General features: G+C 38.6%; 1 pseudogene; it reads left to right on the top strand.

The window, feature by feature from the left end:
• Nucleotides 1–262: 262 nt before the first annotated feature.
• LOC123788471 (small nuclear ribonucleoprotein G pseudogene) lies at nucleotides 263–487 on the top strand (annotated as a pseudogene).
• The last annotated feature ends 8533 nt before the right edge of the window (nucleotides 488–9020 follow it).

The raw sequence follows: 9020 nt of genomic DNA, 5'->3' as shown, positions 1-9020 counted from the left end.
ACACTCATAAGCAAAACTACCACTGGTTTCACATTAATTTAGATTTGAAGAGAAAATGGTGCTCAATCATGAATTATGCCTGGAGAAAAAGGGATTGGGCTCATTTATTGAATGAAACCTGGGGAGCTGTATTCTAGTGCATTACACAGAAGCAAAAATAATTAATCCACATGTGCTGCATCTTTCAGTCTCTGTAGAGTCTAGGTAAGAATTTGGGACCTGAATCCTTTAAAAAAGAGATGTTCCTGGCTGAGTAGACACCATGATCAAAGCTCACTCTCCTGAGTTGAAAATATTTATGGGCAAGAAATTATCGTTGAAATTAAATGGTGGTAGACATGTCCAAGGAATATTGTGGGGGTTTGATCCATTTATGAATCTTGTGATAGGTGAATGTGTGGAGATGGCAGCTGGTGGGCCACAGAACAATACTGGAATGGTGGTAATATGAGGAAATAATGGCATCATGTTAGAAGCCTTAGAATGACTATAAACAATGGGTGTGTTCATCAGAAGAAATCAACTGCTTCCACATGTCCTCTCTCCAAAGCACCTGTTTTACTACAATATAAAAATCAGGTCATACGCATTTTTATATTGAACTTTTTAATTAAACTTTTGTAATAGTAAAAAAAAAAAAAGAGCACATGCACGAGAGAGAAGTTTTCCTGGATTCCTAGGAAACTACATCAGCAATCTTTAAATCTCTCTTTTTGGCCCTATTTGATAATGTTCTGACTTATTTATCCTATGAAAATATTTGTAATTTATAATATCATTATTATTTTCTTCAGGGGTTAACTATCAAAAGAATTACTTTTGAAATGCTTTATTAGTGTGGGCCATATAGGCAATAAATAAATGTTAAATGACTAAATGTGACATATATAATTTTTTAAACAAAGGAGGAGAAAGTGAATACTAACTGTTGCTATCTTGTTCTAAAATGGAGCTAGAAGAATACTCATTTCAGTTCAGTAGACAGGCAGAGAAGCAGAGGTAGAGCAAGAGACACACAAAGAGACAGAGAGACAGAGAAAGACACACAGAAAACATAGACAGAGAGAGACAGAGACAGGGAAAGAGAGGGAGACAGAGAGACAGACAGAAAGACACACAGAGCAGTATAGACAGAGACAGGGAGACAGAGACAGAGAGAGGGAGACAGAGGGAGACAGAGATATGGAGAGAGACAGAGAGAGATGGAGAGAGACTGAGGCAGGGGTAGAGGCAGGGGTAGAGGGGAGAAGCAGGGGAAGAAGGGAGGGGGAGAGACACACAGAGGGATGGAGAGAGAGACACACACAGAGGGACAGAGAGAGGGACAGAGAGAGAGAGACAGAGAGACAGAGGGACACAGAGAAAGACAGAGAGAGAGGCAGAGAGAGGCAGGGAGAGAGTGACAGAGAGCGAGACAGACAAAGAGAGAGAGACACACAGAAAGACACACAGAGAGACACACATACTGAGACAGAGACTGAGAGAGAGAGTCTAAGAGAGACAGAGAGATATACTGAGATCTTGAGGAGGCCATGTACAGAGGGAGGAAGAGACTGGAGTTAAGCAGCCCCAAGTCAAGGAGCACCTGGAGACATCAAATTGGGAGAAGCAAAGAGGGAATTCACCCTCAAGCCAAGAGGGAATATAGTCCTACTGACATCTTGATTTTGGACTCGGGCCCTGCAGAACTGTGAGAGGATAAATTTCTGTTGTTGCAAGCCACTCAGTTTGTAGTAATTCATTACAGGAGCCCTAGAAAATTAATACAACAAGATTTCTTTTGGTATATAGTTTTTCAGGTTCTCTCAGCTTCTGGAATCTATAGGTTTGTGCCTTTCAAGAAATTTGGGAAGATTTCAGCCATTATGTCTTCGAATATTTTTTTAGTCTCACTCTCTTTACCTTTTGGAGCTTTAATGATGCAACTGTTGGATCTTTTGTTATTGTCCCAAGATTCCTAAGTTCTTCCCATTATTTATTTTTTTAGGGCTGCTTTTTTTTTATGTTGTCAGATTGCAAAAATTCCATTTTTATGTCCTCAAATTCACCGATTTTATCTTATGTCATCTCCACCCTATTATTAAGTCCTTGCAGTGATTTTCTTAATTTCTCTTACTGTATTTTTCAGTTCTATAATTTCTACTTGGTGCTTTTAAGATAACTTCTCTTCCTTTGTGGAGATTTTCTATTTTTTTTCATTCATTTCAAGGAAATTTGTACTTGATTGTGTAAGCATTTTTATGACAGCTGCTTTAAAATCCTTGTCAGATAATTCCACCATTTAATTCATCTTAGTATTGGCGTCACTTGATTGTCTTTTCTCATTCAACTTGTAATTTTCTTGGTTCTTATTCTGACAGGTGATTTTTTTTTTTTTATTTCTTACTGTACCCTGGACTCTTTTTTTTGTTATTTCCAGGGTTTAACCTATAAGACCTATAGTTTTACTAGTCAGGGAGGAGCAGGGAGAAGGGGGTTTATGGCATCTTCTTTGGACCCAAAGTCTTAGGTAAACTTTCTATTGAAGTATAATGCATGCACAGAGAAGGAGCATCCTGATATGGTTGAATTGTATCCTCCAGAAAGATATGTTGAAGTCCTAATCCCCAGTACCTGACAGCGTGACCTTATCTGGAAAGAGGGTTACTGCAATTGTATTTATTTAAGATGAGGTCCTATTGGAATAGGGTGAGCTCTTACTCCAATAGGACTCTTGTAGTGATGGGAAGAGGGTAAGAGACACAGAGATACAGACATATGGGGGGGGGACATCATATGATCATACAGGCAATCAAGGAACACTGAGGATTGCCAGTAAACCAGGAGAAGCTAGAAAGAGGTGAAGGAAAAATTCTCCCCTGCAGGTTTTAGAGGGAACATGGCCCTGCTGACACCTTGATCTCATAATTCTAACCTCCAGATTTGTGAGACAATACATTTTGGTTATTTTAAGCTACCCACTTTGTGTACTTTTTACAGCAGCCTTAGCAAACTACTACACCTTATGTTTTCAAAGTCCCTGCCAGGTAGAGAAAAGATGGTCTGATTATGATATTGAACAACTGATACTTCACTGAAGTGTCACATGTTTTCCCAGTCTAAAACCAAATTAAATGCTACTAGCCATTATCAGTTATATATAAAGGAGAAAATACAGGGCAGTAAGACTTCTACATGTTTCTTTTTGTAACATTTTCTATTTGGACATCTACAACTTACTATGATGCGTGGTTAGGGACAAAGACTTCACTGCTGCTTGGGAAACTTTTATTTATTTCTTGTTGGATCCCTGTCCGTCTTCCCACATTTTCCCCCTTGAATCTCTCCCACACTCTATAAATGATTAATTTCTCCTCTTCTAAGCAAACTCTCTCCAGATGAGCCAGAATTTTCATAAAACAAATCCCTCAGCTCTTCTCCCATAATCTCCAAGGAAGTGTTCAAATCTGCATTGTACCTACTCCCGCATCTTTGTGCAGCCTCTTGACTCTGAAGACAAAACTCTGGGTCAACAGGGCCCAACTAGGGGAAAAATATTAGCTAGTGGAAAAAATAATTTAGGTGTATTGCTGACATTTCTGGACCTCTGAAATTTTTATCCATAAATGAAGGGTATAGGATTAGATTATCCTGAGGATTCCTTCCAACCCTCATCACCTTGACTCAATTTCAAGAGATCACTTATGGCAGACAAATCAAGGAAGAGGCTGTGCTGGAAGAGGGCAGAAGATCGTTCAAGAGAACTTGGCAAAGTATAGACCATCTCCTTCTATTACTTACAGTACTTCCTGCTGGCAAACAATGAGCAAAGAAGAAAATCAGGATGGAACTGGAAACCCTTGGCAAGCCAGTCCACATGACACAGGTGAAGGTGTGTGCACGATGAGAAGCAAGAACCAAGCGACTCAATAACTGTTTCATAGTCTTGCGTTATTCCAGCACTGTTAAGTAGAAATATAATGTGGGTCACAAATGGGAGCCACCTACATGAAAAGCAACAGGTGAAATCAATGTTAATGATATGTTAACAATAATGTTACATTCTTATTTATATTAAGTCTTGATTCCTCTGCATATATTTCACCTACGTCACAACTCAGTTTGATGAGTGACATTTCAAGTGCTCAGTAGCCACATGTGGCTAGTTGCTACCACACTGAACAGTGTAACTCTACACTACATACTATCAGTGACTTCTGATTATGTACACATTTGCTCCTTCAGTCAACACTAAAACAACCATTCACTATTTCCCATCCTCTAGGTTTCTTACTTCCTGACTTTATCACTGGTTTTCATCTTTCTATATCTACTGTTAGACTCCAAATTAACATTTTACTAGGACAATAATAAAGCTTGTTAATCATGTCTTACTTTACAAAAAGCAGAATAATAAAAAATACAGAGGTAGAAAGTCTGAAAGTTGTTTAAAATACTATTATATATATTTATATAGTGCTTTATGATTTGCCATGTCTTTCTGCTACAATGCCTTCTTTAATTCTCATGATGATGCTGTGAAGTTTTCCAACCAGAATTTGTACTTGCTTCTTAGCACACCTAAGGTGTCAACATGTCCAAAGCTAAAATGATTTTTCCTTTCTCTACTTGTATTTTTTTCTGTATTCTTGTGCTTAAAGAGGGTTGTAACACCATTTGCCACTTCAACCTGTCTGGGAGACAACCTAGGTATCTATCTTACTTCACACCTCTCTTGTCTCTAAAACCCATATCTAATTAGTCACCAAGTCCTGCTGATTCTACCTTTTAAATATATCTTAAATCTAGATGTTTTCTTTTTTCCCCCTCCTATCTCATCTTGATGGTCAAGCCCACATCATTTCATGCCTAAACTATTATAATAGCCTTGTAACTGCTCTCTACCTCCATACTAGTCCCCTAATCCATTCTCTATAATCCCCCTTCCAGAACACAAGAGTTTGACACTTCCCCATGTGAAACCTTAATGACTCTACATTTCTTAAACTAGTGCTTTTCTAAGTTTAGTGTAAACTCAATCTGGGCATCTTGTCAAAGACAAGATTCAGATTCTGATTCAGAAGGTCCAAGACAGATTCTGTATTTTGAAGGGAGATGCTGCTACTGCTTGTCTATGGACCACATGTTGAGGGGTAGTGGCCTGGACCATGAGGTATACACTTGGAGAATGGCGTTCACTAGGCTCTTGGGATCTAGCTCTATCTCTATCTAGCTCTCAGCCTTAAAAAATATTTTCCTTCATCTCCGATCAGCTTAAACTGCTTCTCTACTCTCTAGACTCTCCAATCTAAGTCATTCATTTTTGGCATATGAAGAAAAAATTCACCTGAGCTGAAACCCCAAATTTAAAATTCCAGGAACTTTTTATCTAATTTTGCAACCCCATCACTAAGAGGCAAATGGACAGGACAGGCAACAGATTCCAACCTCGGCGTCTGTTCTGTCCTCTTGCAGCTTTTTTTTCTAATGAATCCAAGGAGAACATTTTGTAAAGTCTTCACAATTCTGTTTGTTACCTGGTCCAATTAAGCATTGCAGGTGTGAGCTGAGAGAAGAGCGACTCAAGCTCCTTAAGGCTGGGGGTTTCATTGAAGCAGCCCGATGGCCTGGATCCTTCGGAGCTGTTCCACACAGCGTTGTGAAGTATGGGATACCTCTCTGAGCAACTTTCTCATCTCTTCTTCCAAGACCACTGTCCTCTGTACTCAGGCAGCAAATATTGTCACATTGTCTGAGGTTTTCCTCTCTTTTACTCAAGGCACAGATCTTCTTCCTTCCCCTTTCCAGTCCAGGTACCTAGGTCAAGTCCCATATTCACTTCCCACACCTTCCCTGTCTACATATTACTCTCCTCATACTTTTGTTTTCGTTCGTGTGTCATTAGTTTTCATTCTGGAAATATTTACTGAGCAATAGCTATGTGCTCTACTCTGTGTGGGGTACTAGGGAATATAGTGATGAAAGAGATGACATTATTCCTGTACTCAACATTGCTTAAGGGCTCTGAGAGAGACAGACACTGAAACAATTATGGTTAAGTATTTTAAAAAACTAAAGGTGTTTTGGGAGCCTGCAGCTAGAGTTCTAATAATTTAATTTACCCCAAGATGTTAATACCTGATGTTAATGTGTCACAGCTCCCACTGGCCCTTCTGTTTTAAAAATTACTCTTTCTTGAGGTGCCTGGGTGGCTCAGTCAGTTAAGCTTCTGACTCTTGACTTCAGCTCAGGTTGCGATCTCAGGTTGTGAGATTGAGCACTGTTTCGGGCTCCATGCTCAGCTGGGAGTCTGCTGGAGATTCTCTCTCTTTCTCTCCCTCTGCCCCTCCCCCTCCTTCTCTCATATACATAAATAAATCTTTAAAAATTACTTTCTTTTTATTGTTACTGTTATATTTCCAAATTCCAGACATATGTTAATATCTGTGATTTAGGAATAAGAAATCAGAATTCTTCGAAATTTCCAAAATTATAAGTCATTCTTAAAATACATCCAATATTCTTCCTACTCTTAAAACTCATCATTATGGATTTCTAGAATTATTTGATTAATAAATAAGAAATAATAAGTTTGGAAGTTACTTGCCAGGAACCATAGCCTACAGTGAAAATTTAGATGCTGAAAAATTCTAGTGAACATTATTAGGTGGTATTCAAATAATGTAATATTTGTATCTTCTAGCAAGGTTAATAGCACCCCACCAAATCAGATGCCTACATTGCCATTTTAAGGCCTTATTTTATCTCTTAAATTTGTTCACTGGAACACTTTCATAGGATTTTTGTAAGGTATACTGTTTATGTAGGCTATGAACACATAATATGGCTATGGCTGCAAGCCTGAGTTACTGACTAGATGAATCATTTCTCTTATGTAGCCTTGTCCTTGTTCCTAAAAAAGTTGGCCTTGACCTTTAACTTCACATGTCCACTTTTACTTCTTGCTTTTGACTTGACGTTTGCATATTCCTTAGAATTAATACGTTTTCTGTGTTGATTATTAGGTTTAATTCCTGCAGGGGAATTTAAGTTATTTTCCCTGATTTCTCAATTGAATTTTCTTAGTATTTGGAATTTGGGAACCATTTTTCATGCAGTTCTGGGGAGGAATTCCTATCTGAAAACACTGCTATTCATACATCATTTTTATAGGGAAATGTGTTTCAGGTTCCAAATGACTGGTTTACCATTGTGAATACTCTTGAAAACACCATTTACGGATAAAGGGGCTTTCTACTATGACCTTTGCAGTTATTCTTTCCTGGGAGCGGAGATGGGATTATTATATTTTTACCTGTTGCTAATAGGCTCTGAATGCCTCTTCTCGAAATAATTTTATACATAATTCAACCAAGTAAGGGGAACTGCTTTTCTTTGTGAGTTTCCTATGTAAGCTTTGTCTAGAAAGTGTGCTTGCTTCTAGGTTTAACATTGGCATTAGAGAATAAGGGGGAAAATAAGCCTTTTCCTCAGTTTTTTGAATAAGATAAGTGTGCCTCAGTATTAGTGCACCCCGTGTATGTACCAGGGGAATTTGTAAAAGGAACAGGTCCTTCCTTTCAGCCATTTATCTCTCTGCACTGCCAGGGCTTAGCTGTGGACAGTGGAAAGATTCCTCTGGGGCTGACTATTAATCTCTGGCATCCAAAAATGCTATGATATTTGGAAGAAGAAAATAATAATCCCTCTAGCAGAGGGCTGAAAGACAATTTGGGCAATATTTGGACTTGGGATGATTTTCATGAGAACTGTAAATAAAAAAGAAAGTGACAAGTTATGGACAGCAAAAGGATGGTTCTAATCGTTCATTTGTGAGTCCACCAAGCACATGTACTGAGTGATCCCTAAGGAATTAAACCCTGTAAGATGGGAAGGCAGAAAAGAAATGAGGTCAAATGTCTGGCATGCGGACATTCAGTAGACATTTGCTGCACTGAATTAAAGTTAGGTCCTTGCCTTTGAATGCTTTCCAGGATAACCTGATCAATGAACCAAAGCAAGATTTAAAAACTTTTAAAATCACATTTAAAGAAATTCATACACAAGGAAAAATGAGCATAGGGTAAATTTACCATAGCAAACCCTCAATTTATCATAACCTTACTAATACCAGCCCTTAATTACCTAGAGTTTTAAAGAAAGAACAAACATGAGAAAATGAACTCACATTAGTGTCTATTCAGGATCTAACATCCTATTGCCTTTCTAATTGCACCAAAAATAGTATATGGTGAAAAATGGTTCAGCATGATCAGTGTTAAACACAGAAATGACAGAAATAATAAAACATGCTTACTTTTAAGATTTTTATTATGGAAAAGCAGATAAAAACATTTAAAGTGTTGAAACAAAATGAAGGTTTCATAACCACAAAAATTAAATGCAGCAGAATAACCAAATATCCATAAATGCTGGTTAATTCAAGCTTCTTTATACCTGAGAACCCATGAGGAAACTGGAGTCATTCTATCGTAGCAGCTTTTAAACCTTGTGGATTTGCAGGGAGTTATGGGGATTACTACGACCTGACTTTTGTGACATGGTTAACCATTCCTCTAAAATTCAATCTTCCAAATGATATGGCCCTCTACCAAGACCCTCAGTCTTTTGGGGAATTTCCATTCAAACCAAGCTGTTCATGGTAAATGGCATCCTTCAGGAAATTTCCACTTGTGGGATCTGATACTTGACTTTTTTCCTCCAATGCATCCTCTAGGGTACTCTCAAGTGTGGTTTAGGATTATTTGAGCCATCTCCTCAGACTTATCTCCCTATTCTATCTGTCTCAGCCCAGCGCTGCCTTGGCAGGTAATTCCATAACACAAGCTTAGAGTTGCAGCAGCAGGGGAATAATCCATTCCAGAGTCTACACAAAACTCTAGGCGGTCACACAAAGGGACTGCAGAGTAGCTAACCTTCCCCCCCTCAGCACCTCACACACGCCTCCTGGAAACAGATGATATTACCGCAGTCAGGCAGTGCAAATGCAATCAGTAAGAAGCCTTTGGAGAAGGCTGGAA

The sequence above is a fragment of the Ursus americanus genome, chromosome 20 (genome assembly GCF_024610735.1).
Source record: "Ursus americanus isolate L20-20 chromosome 20, mUrsAme1.1.p, whole genome shotgun sequence".
Lineage (NCBI taxonomy): Eukaryota > Metazoa > Chordata > Mammalia > Carnivora > Ursidae > Ursus > Ursus americanus.
This window is presented reverse-complemented; position numbering and strand designations above follow the sequence as displayed.